This window comes from Camelus ferus, chromosome 27 (genome assembly GCF_009834535.1).
Source record: "Camelus ferus isolate YT-003-E chromosome 27, BCGSAC_Cfer_1.0, whole genome shotgun sequence".
Taxonomy (NCBI): Eukaryota; Metazoa; Chordata; class Mammalia; order Artiodactyla; family Camelidae; genus Camelus; species Camelus ferus.
The window spans coordinates 7,812,807-7,829,248 of NC_045722.1; the positions used below are offsets into that span (position 1 = coordinate 7,812,807).

General features: G+C 43.6%; 2 protein-coding genes across 8 annotated transcripts in view; one reads left to right on the top strand and one right to left on the bottom strand.

Annotated features, from left to right (window-relative positions):
* BCL2A1 (BCL2 related protein A1) overlaps positions 1-14,339 on the bottom strand; it is a 51,380-nt gene extending 37,041 nt beyond the window's left edge. Inside the window, exons 1-2 of one of the 4 annotated variants that reach the window (XM_032468920.1) lie at positions 14,055-14,339; positions 7,153-7,241 (exon numbers count right to left, since the gene is read on the bottom strand). The gene's annotated coding sequence lies outside the window, so the exon portion shown is untranslated. Of the gene's footprint in view, positions 1-7,152; positions 7,242-13,726 lie in introns of all 4 variants that reach the window. The other 3 variants (XM_006189620.3, XM_032468922.1, XM_032468919.1) reach the window with 3 other exon arrangements.
* Positions 14,340-14,566: 227 nt separating this feature from the next.
* ZFAND6 (zinc finger AN1-type containing 6) overlaps positions 14,567-16,442 on the top strand; it is a 57,283-nt gene continuing 55,407 nt past the window's right edge. For 2 of the 4 annotated variants that reach the window (XM_032468914.1, XM_032468915.1), the window contains exon 1: positions 14,573-14,732. The gene's annotated coding sequence lies outside the window, so the exon portion shown is untranslated. Of the gene's footprint in view, positions 14,733-16,442 lie in introns of all 4 variants that reach the window. The other 2 variants (XM_032468916.1, XM_032468913.1) reach the window with 2 other exon arrangements.

A 16,442-nucleotide genomic window follows, 5' to 3' on the forward strand; every position in this document is an offset into this window, starting at 1 on the left:
CCAAGATTTCTTTGCTGTTCCAGACCCAGGTTCCATTTCCTTGAGTAATAGGCCACTCCTTCCTCTCCCCACCAGTAAGCTCCTTCTGTCTGTCTGGACTCTCCTGTGTCCCCATCAGTTCAGATGGATGACCCTGCCCTGTCCTGTAGCTGGCCCCATTCAGCTAAGGTCTCTTCTTTGGGCCTGGAGCAACGCACTGTCCAGTCAGTCTATGATCCAACCCAGTGCTTCTCAAAGTGTGAAAAAACTCTTTGGGGAGCTTATTAAAATGGATTTTAAAAGTTCAGAAATACAGTTTCTCGATTGGTGGCAGACTGTAGAAATGGTGGGAAGGAAAGGAGGCAGGCACTAGGGCCGCCTAGGGGAAGTGCGGTCAGGCACTGAACACCCCTGTTTCCTACAACCTTTTAACCCCAACTGGGACGCACAGAGAGAATATTAACAGCTTTTTTTCGGCCTCCCCTCATTGCAGCACCAGCATGGTCAAGGACAGAGCATCATCACCTGCCCTCACCACCTCTACCTGAGATGTTGCCAAGATCCTCGGCTTGGAACGTGGCTTGATCCAAGGCTCTGGAACAGGATCTAGCTGGACACAATGGGTCTCCTGCAATGCTCATCACTCTCCACCCACAGGTCCCCTTCCACAAGCTCTAGGTCAGCCCTGGTGTAGGCTGTCCCCACTGCCCAGAGGAGGGTCAGCAAATTACAGGCCACAGGCTAAATCCAACTCACCATCTATTTTGTAAATAAAGTTTCACTGGGACCCAGCCATGCTCACTCATTTACATCAGTGGTTCTCAACTTGGGGTGTGGGGAGTGTTGCTCCACTCTCCATCCCCCTGGGGACATTTTGGGTTGTCACAACTGAGAGAAACTACAGGCATCCCATAGGCAGAGGTTAGGGATGCAGCAGAACATCCACCTGCACAGGACAGCTCCCACAACAAAGAATTAGGCAGCCCAAAATGTCAATAGTGCTGGGGTTGAGAATGCCTCTACGTATTGTTTATGGCTGCTTCTGAACTATGAGAGGGTTGAGGAGATGTGGCAGAGACTGTATGACCCACAAAGCCTAAAATATTTTCCCTCTGGGCTTTGTATTGGTGTGTGTGCATGCGTGTTTATTGGGGGAGAGAGAGAGAGATTTAAGGAATTGGATGTGATTATGGAGGCTAGCAAATCCAAAATATGCAGGGTGTCCTGGCAGGTTGGAGACCCAGGGAAGAGCCTGTATTGCAGTTGAGGTCCAAAGGCTATCTGCTGAGGAATTCCTTCTCGCTTGGCGGAGGTCAGTCTTTGTGCTAGTTAGGCCTTCACCTGATTGGGTGAGACCCACCCACATTATCCAGGGTAATCTGCTTTTACTCAAAGTACTTAAAGGTCTACATCTGAATATGCAAAGCAATTCAAATGTTAATCCCATCCCAAAACATCTTCCCAGAAATGTCTAGAATAATGTCTGACCAACTATCTGAGTACCATGGCCTAGCCAAGCTGACACGTAAAATTAACCATCCTAGGCTTTTGCAGGAAAAGCGTGTAGAACTCTACCCGAGAGTAACCCTGGGGAGCCACACTTCACCGGAGTGTGCTGGCTTGGGCCCAGGAGAGAATTTTAAAGGAGTCATCTCTTTATTTCACACAAGGTGGGCACGATCTAGGGTGTCAAGGAGAAAAACGGAGAGCCACCTGCTGATGAGAAAGCTGTGGGCAGGCTTCTGTGGCTCCAGCCGACTCTTCCAAGGGGAAAGTCCACCCTCACTGTTCTGACTTTCTAGATGGACACAGTCCTCAGTTTAGAATGCTGTTTCATGTGCATTGTGTTCTTCTGCCCCTTGAAATGACCCTTTCAAGCACAGTCAGGGTAGGTAGTACTGTTTTACTGGGAAGCAAACTGAGGCCCAGGGGGCTGAGTCAACTTTCACCCAGGAAGTTGGAGTGAGAACAGTGGTCCCTAGTTCCTAGCTTGGTGTCCTTGGAGTCACAATTCACTGTAGGGTGACTAACTGTCCCAGTTTTTCTGGGCCTGTGGGATTTCCTAGGGTGCGGGGCTTTAGGTGCTACACCTGGGGACGTCCCTGGCAAGCAGAAATGAACTGGGCATCCCTACCCCTCAGGGATGTCTGAACTCAGTCACCCTAGCACTGAACAAAATCAGCCAACTAGGACCTAGGGCCACAAGTTAGGCACTTGTGCACTATGTAAAGTGATGGCCCTTTGGGGGAGATGGGGAGGAGCTCTGGGACCCAGCTGCAAGACAGGCACCAGGGCTGCGCCCTCCTGGCTAGCAAACGCCACTGCTTGCTCGTCGGGGTCTTTATCTCTAAAATGGTGACCTTTGGGCACACCTAACTGTATTATTTTTTTTAATTAAAAAGATTATGGTTTCTTCTAGATCAGAATAATACTCATTCATAATAGTAAACATAGCAAAAATTCAGAAGAGGAAGAAAAATGTTTAACATCCAAATTTCCACTGATTTCCAGTTTTCCCTAGATTTTTTCCATGTATAGAGTTTTTGTTTACTTTCACTAACCAGTGATCATACTATGCAGTTTTATTAGTTTTTTCCTTTTCTTAACCTTTTGGTTTTTTTAAAAAAATAAATTATTTTCAGGTCACAAAACACAAGGCCATTGGTGAAAATGTGAAAAATGCATGAAAAAGAAAGCCGATTGTAAAAGTTATCCACAATCCCATTACTCACAACTCAGAGAAGACTATTAACATTTCCCATCTATTTTCTTAGGTATGCATATGCACATATATGTAAACACAAATACATATAACTTATACATGTTTATACACAGTTTAGTTTTTAATATAAACCATATATTCATTACAAAATATTTAAACACTTCAGAAGCAAGTTTCCTCTTACCACTCAAACCCATCCCTTGTAGATAATAAATTCTATTTTCAATTTGGTATCTATCTTTTCAGGCATTTATTTATACATACACATGTGTCTATGTTTTTAACATAAATATGACCTTAATGTAGTACTGTTCTGTGACTTGCCTTTTTCACTTAATATATTACTGAAATATTTTCATATTCAATTTTCTCTCTTGCTTTATTCACTTAACTTTCACAAGTAGCTTACAGACTCTTTGTAAACTGAAATATTCACCTGAATGGACATAGGTATTGAAACTTGCTTTGGCATTTCTTTGTTGTTGCTGTTGTTACTCCTGATTTTAATTTTTTTTAATTATACAAGAAATATGTGAGTATATTCAAATTATAAAAACTTCAAAGTATAGAGAACAAAAAAGAGCAAAATCTCAGACTGTCCAGCAATAGCCACTAGTGACAGTCTTTCCTCTGTACTGACGTACACGTACATATTTACTTAACTGGAATCACACTGCACCTACTGTTCTGCAACTCGCTTTTGCCACACACGTAGATATCAGCAGGGCCTTCACCAGCCTATTCAATGCCTTTGCCCTTCACCGGATTTTAAAAAGGCAGTCTTTCCTCAAAATATTTTTGTTAGTATATTACTGCACGGTCTGATCAGCGCTGCCAAGGCTGTGCTCCAGAGCACGCAGGCAGCAGCCTGGTTGAGCATCTGCAGAAACCGCACTCTCACCCACATATACCCTGACCTCCCTGGACGCCAGGGTCCTTGGGCCTCCAAAGGGTGCACACTCCACCTCCAGATAAGGGATGTGTGTCACATTCAGACTTGCGCAGGAGGCAGGAATTGGTGTAGTAGGTGAACAAGAAGTGACTTCAGTGGGCTCCCTTGCGTCGTGGACAACCTGGAGATGAACTTGATTAAATTCCACAGCTACGTAGCGATCCATGGGAGGGCTGAATCGAAATTTCATTAGATGTTCTCTTACTGACGGATGTTTAGCTGGTTTTCTCTCTCTCTCTGCCTGTCTAGCTAGCTGTCTGTTTGTTGTTATTACAAACGATGACATTAGACACTTCCTTACTCACACTTTTTAGTGTACGTCTGTGGTTTCAACTACTAAAAGGGACAGAGGTAGGTGCGTGTTAAATTTCGAAAACTCTTGCATTCTGGAATTTTTGAGCCCCACGCTGAATGACTGCAAGTCCTTGTTTCCTCAATTCCTTTGCAGCTTATGTATTATTAAAGCAAAAAACTTCCTAATTTTGGAGGCAAGACATGGTACCCCACTTTTGTCTTACTTTGCATTTCTTTGCTTCCTAGTTAGATTGAACCTGTTTACAACTTTGCTGGCCAATTCCTTTTAGTTGCTTGCTAATTGTCTGTGTGTGTCCTCACTCATTTATCTATTGCAAAAGGCTATCTAATTTTAGCCATGACTGGATTAGATAACTAATTAGATAACGTTTATAATTACCGTTTGCTGAGTACTTCTGTGCCAGACACTGCTCTAACAAGCACTCTGCATAAACTGTCTTTCACTTAATCAACCTAATGAAGAAAATATTATGTTCACTTTAAAGATAAGGAATTGAAGCTCAGAGAACTTAAACAACTTGCCCCAGCTTGCTCACCGGGTAAGTGAAGGAGCCCAGCACTGAGTGCCTAGTGTTCTAACCACTGAGGGTCTTTTTGTCACCAGGGTCTTTTGTAACTTTAGTATCTTGTGATGCACTGACCGAGTCACTCATTTGACAAACACATACTGAGGGCCCACGATGGGGCAAGCACACATCTACCTGGTATCCAGGCATCGGTGAGGTTGCCAGGTGCTTCAACACCCAGAGTGCTGAGTGAAGGCTGTGCTTTGGCTGATAAGGGATAAAGGGAAAGAGCTGTTATGGGAACAGCTGAGTGGAAAAGCCATGATGACAGGGGCTGTGGCCTTTGGTAGGAGAATATCACCAAGCTCCTGTGACCCAGCAGGACTAGAACCGAGGATAAATAACCCAACCTCACATTCCTTCCTCCCTCCCATCTCCTGCCAGTGTTTCCAGGACCAAACACAACTGGAGGCCCGAGGACAGGGATGCTCACAGAGGCAGTGAGCCTCTCAGGACACAGAGCAGGGGGGAAAATATGAAACAAAAATGTAGCCAGAGAGGCAAATGAGAATATAAAAAAATTTTTTTTAATTAAAAAAAGAAAGAAAGAAAGAAAATGTCCAGTATCCTGTCTTCTGCACAGCAGCAGTGGGTTCCCAACAAGGGCTGAGCATCCATTTGTCTTGCTTATCACAACAGGACACACGTTAGAGGTGGCCAGGAATGGGGTCTGCTGGGCCAAGGCCCAATCAAAGCAGGTCACTAGTGCATGCGATTCACCGGAGAGGACGCAGGTTCTGAGGGGTGTCTGATGGGTTACTCAGAGCTGCCTTTTTTTAAATAAAATTTTTATTTTAGAATAGTTTTTAGATTTGGAAAAAAGTTATGAAGATAGTACAGAGCACCTAGATTCCCCAAATATCAACCACTCACGGGACATTTGTCACAAGTGATGAACCAATACTGGTACATTATTATTAACTGAAGGTCATACTTCATTATGATTTCCTTAGTTTTCACTTAAGGTCCTTTATCTGTTCCAAGATCCCACCCAGGATACCACACTGCATTTCGTTGTCATGTGTCCTTTGGCTCTTCTAGACAGTTTCTCAGACTAAGTTGGCATAAAAGAAGTAAAATTCTGAAAATACAACTGAGAGGAGTGTCGTGAGAAGAAACAAAGCCAACATGGAAATCAAACAATGTGGGATCTCCATACAGAAGAGACACGGCTCCGAGGTAAAGTCACCATCATGAAGATGTCTGCACAAGAGGGATAATGAGAAAACACATTTTATGATGGTGGTGGGGAGAGGCGGAAGTGTCCTAGTGAAACTGTTAGGAAGAAAGTAATTAAGATAAAGTATTTAAATTAATTAGAAGCTGTAAAAAATAGAACTGATAAATAAATACAAGAGGGTACATTTTAAAACTGATGATAAAAAAGATAATCCTCTGAACTCTAGTCAAGGAGTGGGAGTAATTACAATTAGAATGCAGGAAAGGGGCACTCAGGTAGGTTTAGGAGAGCTCTGTCTACAGAGAATGCCTAGCTTGACTGTCATGATGTTGTCAGGATGTCCTGCCTGGGTGAGGCCAGCAGGATGTCCCCTGAGAGGCTTCATGGGGTGGCATTCCCTACCCTCATGTGGTTACATCAGGCCCTGAGTCTTGCATCTTAGAATGTTGACTTTGTCATCTGCTCCATTTGTCATAGACAGACACACACTAGCCAAGTTCATAAGACTGATGTATAAATCCAAGCATCAATTTGCAAATTAAAAAATGAGAAATAGAGCTGAGGCTAAAAAAATAGCCCAATCATATTAACTCCCAACAAAGGAAGTCAGATAAATTGGGCACTGAATAATCAAAATAACCTTGCAGAGAAGTGTAAACTGGATAAACATATCATCTTACAAGGATGGTCTTGCCAGCTAGACCAGCATAGATGAAATCCAGCAGGTGAAAGTATCCCCTGGAGAGTGCTGAGATGGGCACTGCCAATGACCGCATCTCCCCTTTGTCTCTTCTTCTATGGTGACTGACTCTCCCCAGCTTCTAATTGACACATACTTGTTTCAGATGCAGTAGCACGCTGGAAAAGGCTACATTAACAATGGAAGGCCTGAGGGCCACTCTCTTTAGCTATGAAGTTCGTGGACATAGGTCCATGGTCCACAGATAGGTCGTAGGGGGTATGGGAACTTCCTAAAACAGAGTTTTCCTTATACATTTTTTGTACAGTTTTCTAAGGAGAAAGTCCACAGCCTTTATCAGACCCTCGAAGAGGTCAGCAAGCTAAAAACAATGACTACAACCTTTAAACGTCTCTACTATAATCCTAGTGAATTGGGTTTGCAGTTTAATTCCTAGCAGACAATTTTACATCCTAGTGCTTGGAGGCAGCTCACACTAGCCCCGGCATACTCACAGTACAAGCATACAAGCATATGCTAACAAATTTGAAAATCTCAATGCAATAGACCATCTTCTCCAAAAATCATATTGTCAAAATTGATCAAACATGGAGTGAAAAACCTGACTCCATCGGTAAGTCAAGCAGAGACTGAGAAGGTTATCAGAAATAATACTGAAAACCAATCTCACATATGAAAATATGTATTGGGGAGACTATAAGCATCCTAGAGAACATGGGAAATGACAAACACACTCACTTTTGGCACTGTCTTTATGGAACTGTCCATGGAGCAAGGCAATGGGTGTTCCTGTATCTGATCTTCTTATCACAGGTGGAACTTGGGACCTGGAGAAGAGAGAGGAAGGACTTGGTCCAGGGAGGGACTTTAGTCTTCCTGGCCTCCTTGCTGCTGGTAGTGAGGGAGTGTTTGAATATCAGCCCTGCCACTGAGCAGAGCTCAGCTCTTTCCTCCTCTGCTCATTTGCTGGAGAGGGAAGCAAACATGGGAGAGACTGCCAGGGACACGGACGGTTGGGGCAACGGAACCAGTAACAACCAAACGAATAACAGAGACTCTTAGGCTGATTTGGTTGATGTTCTGGTTTTCTCTCTTTGAGGGTAAGTATCTTTGGCCTGAGTAAGTCCCCTGGAATTACCATGGAAGGGAGGATAAGGGAGAAGAGCCTCTACCGTAGGTAGATTGAGAGTTTATAAATCATTTAACGTAAGCCCCTTTGATACTACTGATATACTGGGTTATATTAAATAGATATAGATTATAAAGTATAAAATAGAATATTAGCAGATGTAATTAAACCACATGATGAAGTAAAACTCACCATAGCTATGAGAAATAATATAAGAAAAATTCAACATAAGTAAATCTATTAATACTGTACTTTATGGATCAAATATGAAAGTGATCTTAGAAATGATCTTCACAGATTGGGAAAAGTCAGTCATACAATTCAATAGCCATTTCTAATAAAAACTAAATATAAAAATAGAAGTTACTTCCTTAGCATCGTTTTCTGAAAAAGGCGTTTATGCCAAATAAATCAGCATTTGCCAGAAACTAGTCTGGAGTGTCATATGCTGTCAATATTATTAATATCCTTAGAAAATTCTGGCTACAGCAGTAAGACATGAAACATAGAAAGTATAAAAACTGCAAAGAGGAGAGAGAATGTACTATTAACGACAAAAATCCCAATCAACTGAAAAATTATTAAAAACCATTTTAAAAGATCAATTAATTGGTTAGGTATAAAATAGATATACAGAATTAATTATCATTATAATATTATCAATGACCAGTTTGAAAGTATAAGAAAAAAATAAAATTTCATCCACAGTATCTACAAAACATAATATAAGTGAACTATTAAAGAGAAATACCATGATCATGTGCATTTTTCTTTAATATTTCACTACATTACATAAAATTAAGGAAATAAACTATATTGAGGCTTTTTTAAGTTAAATGAATGAAAAACAAAAAACCCCAGAAAATGTTGTGATGGGCTGTCCAAATTCTGTGAAGACGAGCATTTCTCTCCTTGCTCCCCCAAATTATTTTAGGCATATGCAATCCTAATTAAAATCTTGGCAGGATATTTCTTGGAAACTGACAAAATTATTCTAATGTTAACCTGGAGGCATAAACAGATCAGAATTTCAAATAAAATTCAGGAGAAAAAGGGCAAAAGATGATGGAAACACAAGCTCCAGCAGATACTAACACTTATTATAAAGCCATGTGATTAAAATATTATGAGTCTCCAATAAAAACAAACACACTGCTGAAGCAGAGTCACAAGACTAGTAGAAAAGCCTAGATCTAGAATCTATTATGTACAAAAAGTTAATATATGATAAAGGAGGCCTCAAACAAAACCATGGGTAAGGGTAGGATTGATAAATTTGTTAGGCTAATTGGTTAGAGATTTGGAAAAGGACCAATTTACATCCTTATCTCATATCCATAAGGGAAAAAAATCAAACTTTAAAAAAACAACTTTCTAGTTTATCAGAGAGGAGGCAAACATTGAGTAATAAATATCAACTTAACATGGTGTTATTGCAGAAGGAAGAATAGTGTGTGAAAATGTGTAAGAGAGGTGTCCTAATTTTGCCTATAAAAGTCGAGAAAGCTCTCACCAAGGAGCAGGCCTTTACATTGGGTTTTGAGGGATGAGTAGAAGTTTGGTAAGGAGAGACAGGGAGTATATACACAAGGGTGAGGTCATGAAAAGGGCTGGCAACTGAATGTAATAAAAGTTAGGAGATAGGCAGAAGCATATTCATGGATTGACAGAGCTGCTTGCCTGAGTATCTTCTTCAAGTGCAGGACCCTTTCAACAATTTTAAGACACTATCTTAACATGATGGTGGTTTAGACCAGTGATTTTTAAAGTGTAAGCCATGGGGCCCTGGGGTCCCTGAAACCCTTTGAGGGAGGTCTGCAAGGTCAAAACTATTTTCATTATCGCAGTCATTATTCTCCTTTTTCACTATTACTTTCTCATGAGTGTATAATGGAGTTTTCCAGAAGCTACATGATGTATGACACTGCAACAGATAGAATGCTGAAACAAATATGAGAATCAAGCTGTCTTCTGTTAGGCCAAACATTAAGGACATGTGCAAAAATATAACACACTGCCACTGCCAGTTTTCTTACTGACATACTCCTGAAAATATAATTATTTTTCATTTACAAAATGTTCTTTAAGTTAACATGTAATAGGTTTGTTACTGCTATTTTAAATGAATTAATAAATATTTTTAAATGTCTAGTATTTAATTTCTAATACAGTAAATATTGATAGCTACAACCTACATAAATAAAAGTTCTCTGGGGTCCTCAATAATTCTTGAGTAGAATGGGGTCCTGAGACCAACAGGTGAGAACCTTTGGTTTAGACTCTGATAGGAAGTCATTAGAAGAACACAAATCTGTAACAAACTTTTCTAAGGGTACTTCCTTCCCCACCAACCAGAGCCTCAGATTCTGCTCTGGCCCCACCCTTTCCTGGCCAGTCCACACCTTAGGTTAGAAGTGGACAGGCCCTTGGTGACAGTACTGAAAAGGTAGGTTGGTGGATAGATTAACATGGCCACAAATTCTTGGCAAGCTCCTTGTTGTATTTCTCTACACTGTGGATCTGGGTCAAGGACAGGGAGGTGAAATTCTCACTCACTGCCGATGGGAATGTAAAATGGTATATGGCCCCTTTGAAAAACAATCCAGCAGTTTCTCAAATGGTTAGAGTCACCACAATTCCACCCCTAGGTATGTACTCAAGAGAAATGAAAACGCATGTCCCCACAAAAACTTGTATACAACTGATCCGAGTAGTACCGCTTATAATAGGCAAAAAGCGCAAACAACTCAAATATCCATGAAGTGATGAATGAATAAATAAAATGCCGCATAGCCATATAATAAAACATGATTCAGCAACAAAAGAAATGAAGTATTGACACAACAAGGGTGAACTTTGAAAACATGCTCAGTGAAAGAAGCCAGTCACAAAAGACCATGGACTGTATTTCATTTTTATGAAATGTCTAAAATAGTCAAATCTATAGGCACACAAAATTGATCAGTGGTTGCCTAGGGTTGGTTGGGGGATGGTTGAGGGAAAAAGGGAGTGACTACTAATGCGTATAGGGTTTCTTTTTGGGGTGATTATAGTGATATTAGTGCAACTCTGTGAATATACTAAAACTACTGAATTACACCCTTCAAATGGGTGAATTCTATGGTATGTGTATTAAATCTCAACAAAGCTGTTTAAAAAAATCTTTTTTTAAAAAGGAAAAGGATGAGATTCTAGCTTTAGTAACTGGAAACATGGTGTCACCATTAGCCAAAATTGGAACTACAGGAGGCAAGACTGTTTGGGGGAAGAAAATGAGCCTTAGACGTATTGAATGCCTCTGATGAGCAGATACCGGATATCGTGGTCTGCACCACAAGGAAGGACTGGAGATAATAAAACAAATTATCATTTACCGAGCATCTATTATGTGCCTGTGCTATGAAGTATTGCTTCTGTTCACACTGCCAATAAGCAGTGTTATACAAACACACCAGTGAGAGAGCGGCCTTTATCTCCCTTACTGCTTGCTGTATCCCAGTATTTAACAACACAGGCAGGCAAAAAGTCAGTATGCAACGTTCACTGGATGAATACAAACTTAGTAGCTTTTAATCCACATAACGACCCTTTGAGGTAGGTTTTTGCCCCATTTTACATGATTTTCTTAAGACCATGAAGCTAATCAATGGCAGTGGTCTGTGAATTCTAAATCACCATGCAATGCTATAATCTCTCAGTACAGACTTGGAACAAAGAGAAGCAAAAGAGTCCACATAAGCCCAATTTCTGCAAATTCATAACAAACATACATGAATACCCCACTGCATCAGGTGGGTTAGTACAATGATAAGCTGGGCAAGAATCTGAATGAAAAGAAATGTATGATAAAATCCTTATGAATGTGTTCACATCCTCGCCAGTGCATGAAGCTCTTTCACATATATTATCGCATTAACCACCACACCCTCAACTTAAAACCCTAATAAGGAAGGCATCATTGCCACTCCCATCACACTTCTGCTCTCCACATAAACCATTCCCCCCAAGGTGACTTCCATGTCGCTGAATGCAACAGTCACTTCTCAGTCCTCAGGATACTTGAAGTATCAGCAGCCTTTGACACTCCCCCCTTGACACGCTTTTTCCCTTGGCTCCTAGCACACCAGACTGTTTCCTCCTTCTTGTTGTGCTCTGTGACTCCTGTACTTCTCCAGGAACTCTCAATGTCAGCCCTCAGGGCTCAGTCCTTGGTCTTCTTTGTACTCACTTCCTGATCAGTCTCGTGGCTTTAAGTACTATTTACATGATAATGACTCCCAAACTTGTATCTCCCTTACACCTGTGCCCGCCCACCCACCCCCGAATTCCAGCATACATGCAACTGCCACCTGATATCTCCGCTGCGATGTGTACTAACCTCCAATGCAATGCATGCAAAAACATCTCCTGATGTCCCTCCTGCTCCTCCTTTCAGTTGCACAAGCCAAAAAACCTGGATGTTACCTTGACTCCTCTCTCTCCCACCCGAAATCCCATCTATCAGGAAATTCTGTTGGCTCTACCTTCAAAATATACCCAGAATCTGACCACCTCTCACTGCCTCCATTGTTGTCACCTGGTCCAAGTCACCTTTATCTCTCACGTGGCTGCAGACAGTACTCTTCTAATAGGTGTTCCTGCTTCTACCCTTTTTGCCCTTTTAGTCTACTTTCAACACCACAGCCAGAAGGATCCTTCAAAATCTAAACCAGATCATGTTACATTTCTGCTCAAAAACATACACTGGCTCCTTCTTTCACTCACAGTAAAAGCCAATGGCCCCCAAGGCCCTACATGCGCAGGCCCTCCCTACCTCCCTAACTTCGTCTCCTAGTCTGTCCACCTCACCTGGCTCCAGGAACACTAATTTCCTTGCCGTCCCTGTCTTGAGGTCCATGCTCTAACAGTTCTCTCAGTCTGGAATGCTCTTCTCTCAGTTATTCATGACTGCACCCTTACCTCTTAAAAGTCTATTCAAACCTCACCTTCTCAGGGAAGCCTACCTTGACTACCCTGTTTAACACTGCAGACTACCCTCCCCCATGCTCTATTTTTTCTTCAGTCTATACCACTTACCATCGTCTAACTCACAACATAAATACTTATTATTTTTTATTTGTATCTCCCCCATTAGACCAAAAAATCTATAAAGGTAGTGAACTTTGTTTTGTTTGCCGATGTTTCCCAAACTTATAAAAAACAGAGACCCAGGGAGATTATGGGTGTTGCTCCACGGCACTGGGCAATGTGTCAGAGAAGGGATTTGAACCCTGGTCAAAATCCTAAATTCTTTCTGTACAGCTCTCCTACACTGTGACTGGAAAGCAGTGAACAGCTGAAAGTACCCCAGGTGGCCCAGGCTGCAAAATTATTACCAGTAACAGAAGAATTCACCACACCATTATAATTTATCATTTCCTTCCCTTCTTAAAGTTCTTGTTCTATAATGGCTTCCCATTTCCCACTGAGTAAAGTCAACTACTCAATTTGGCCTTGAGGACCTGTAATAATTGACCCTAAATCTAGTCTCCATCATCAGGGATGATGTCCTTGGGCAAAATCCTCTTTTGCTGGGTTAGCCCATTGTTTTTAAGCATGTTTTTAAAAATTAAATTTGAATCCCTTTTAAAATCACATTTTGAATACCTTTAGGCCCAAGGCAAGGACCCTCCGTTGTCCCCTTAGGCTTAACTTCACAGGACATTCCTTACCTTGCCCCCTCAAAAGCATGTCTGTCATCTCACAGCACTTCACATTCTGTTCTTCAAACCCCTCACCGCATCTCCAGCCTCTTTAGGAGAGCAGGAAAATGCTTCTTTCGGTTCCCAGCATGCTGGGCGGTATGCACTCTTTCTGTGCCAAAAGCCAATGCCACCTCCTCCTTGAAGACTTTCTTCTCCTCTGCAATTAAGCGCTTCTTATCCCAAAGGCCTATTGCAAAATACCTAACCTGTACAGAGTCACGACAAAATCTCTCTTCCCCCAAGAGAGACCCGACCTAGGGTAAGGATAGTGAGATACTCACTTCAAGTGTAAAATTTAAAGGAGCACCAAAATGCTCAGCAATCAAGGAAAATAACATTTTAACACTGTATTTTTTAAACATCGAAATTAATGTCAAAAACTCATGAACAAAACATCAAATATAAAGATAGGATCCCCAAGTATAGGTCTGTCTCCTACCTGCCAGCCCTGTCCGAACCCCTCACTCACGATAGGACTGAAGGAACTCGAACATCTTGCTTGTGCGGCATGTGAGCCCCAAGGCTGAGAAACCGCGGAGGAGCCATCCGCCTCATCACACCATGCCCCAGCTCAGCAGCGCGGCCTGCACTCACTCAGCTGGGAAGTGGACACGGCCTTTTGGAAAGGCTGGGAGCCGGGTGCTTTGGGGGCGTGTATGTCCCTGCATGTGTGTGGCACACCTGTGCATGCGCGCTTCTAGTCTTAAGGTTTTTTCTTTCCAAGCCACGGGCTCAGGGCGGGGCAGAGTACGCCTTCGAGTACGCACCCAGACCTTGGACTTCGCGCTTGCAAAGATGGGGCGGCGGGGACGGGCAAGACGTTGCACGTGGGAGAGCTCAGAATTCCTTCTTGCACAACTGACAGGTGGAGTTCAACTCTTTCTGGCTCCTCAATCCGGTCAGAAACATGCCACTCCCTTCGAGGTACCAGAGGACCTGAAACTACTGCTCCAGACCCACATAATCTCCTCGGGACCCTTCGAATCGTTCTCCCGCCACCGTGGGAGGGAGAGAGAAGGCGGAGGGAGGGGCCCCCCAGAAAGGACAGAGGAAGGGACAGTGGAGGCGGAGAGGGCGGAGGAGCGTCTCCCCTCGCTCCGCCCGCCTCTTCTCTGGGCCGCGGCCAATCGCCGTGCGCTCCGAGCCCCGGACCCGCCCCTCCCCGCCTGCTCCGGCCTGCGGCTCCGCCCGGGCCGGTAATAATTAGGCTGCGGGAGGGGGGGTGCCGCGTCAGCGCCCGGCGCCGGCCAATCCCGGAGCTCTCCCCCGCGGTCGCGTCACAGGCCGAACAACCAAACAGAAAAGTTTAATAAACAGCGGACGGAGGGGCCGGCGGCGGCGGCGGGGCCGGAGTGAGCAGGGGTTCGGCGGCCTCACCTGTCCCCATTCACCGGCGGCGACCGGCGGCGGCGGGCAGCGCGTCAGGCGGAGAGGGCCGCCGCCAGGTGAGGAGCGCGGCCCGCGGGCCCCGGGCGTCCGGCGCCGACCCTCCCCCTCCCGCTCCCTTCCCCCACCCGGCTGAGCCGAGGCGAGGCCCGCCCCCGGCCCCTCCCGGCGCTGGCGAGCCGGAAGCGGAGGGCGGCCGGCGGGCGCAGCAGGTGGTGGGCCCGCCGCCGGCCGCTGGTTCCCGGGCCCGGGCCGGGAGTTTGCTGAAGGGCGAGGGGCTTCCCTGCCCCGGGGCCAGGGGCGGGAGCTCGGCGGGCGCTCGCGGTCCCGGGCTTCCCGCCGGGGGCGGGGGTGGTGGGTGGAGGCGCGCCGAGGTCGCGACCCCCGCTCCCTTCGGGCCTCGGGGGCCGCCGCGCTCGCCGCTCTGACCCCATTCCGAGCAGTTGGCGGGTGGGGGTCGGAGGGACCCCGGGCACCCTTGGGCGCGTCCCTGTCACCAGCCCTAGTCGAGTTCCCCGCCCCGCGTCTCCGAGCCTGAGTCCTTTTTGGAATGTTTTTCACCTGTCGCGGTTTCAAAAGCCGGCGAGGGGTGACGGTCTAGCAAGTCAGACCGGGAGAGGGGATCGGGGGTTGGCCTCTTTTTCCTCTGCTCCTGTTTGGTACACTCAGGATTTCTGAAATTGCTCTTCCTTCAAACAGTATTTTTCGAATTGGCTTCTCCCTACGTGAACAGCTACAGAAGAATATTGTATTTGAAATGATTTTAACTTTGTTTTGAAATTTTGTGCTAAACCACACGATGCGGATGCTGTGATGATACATCTTCACAATTACAAAGTTCAACAATGTGAAGAAGTTAAGGGCTTGGGGTTACCTGCAGACCGTTTGTATTTAAAGTTGTTTGGCGGTGAAAGCTGGTTAGTTTTTAATGGTTTAATGATCTGAGAAAGAGGTTTAAATTCCTCTTTCAAACCAAATTCGGAATTTGATTTTTTAATGTAAAATACTATACACTTTTAAGGTTATGTAATAATTATGTTACCAATTTTAGGACACTTGAAGAGTTACTGGTAGTCCAGGGCTTCAGAGGAAAATGTTCTCTTTCTACAGAATATGCTCATTTAAGTTTCCCAAACAGGTTGTCTTTTTACGTTTTTTTCTTTTAACGTTTTAAAATATATTTAAACGAGGCAGGGATCACAAAAGTGTGCAGGATTATTTAGGGGTTGATAGTTTATTATCTTGATAGTGGTGATCATTTCCTGTGTCAAAACTGATCACGTTTTACACTTAAATATGTGCACTTTGTTGTAGGTCAATTGTACTTCTATAAAGCTGTTTTTAAAAGTGTTCAAAATATACTTAGTACCACAGAAGTATGAATACACACAATACAATATAAAGAGATAAAATGTAACTTAAAAATCCGAGATCCCTCCCCCCAAGTGCTGGAACATTACCAAAACTTGCATCTGTTTATATGAGTTTCTTATCTGTCCTATACCCCTGCCTCTCCTTACTGAGGTAATCATTTCAGTCTAGTGGATTTTGTTTACCATTCCGTTTACTATTACTTATTTTTTTTTTAAGTTTCATCGCATATGTTTAAGTTCAGTGTTTTCAGTTTGCTTTTCTTTTGAGCTTTATAAAAATAGTATGTGATTGTATTTCACTGGTTTTATTGCTGTACAGTATTGTATTAATCTTCCGTAACTCATGGGCCTTTAGATTATGTTTTTGATTTTGTTTTGATATCAACAACTGTGCTT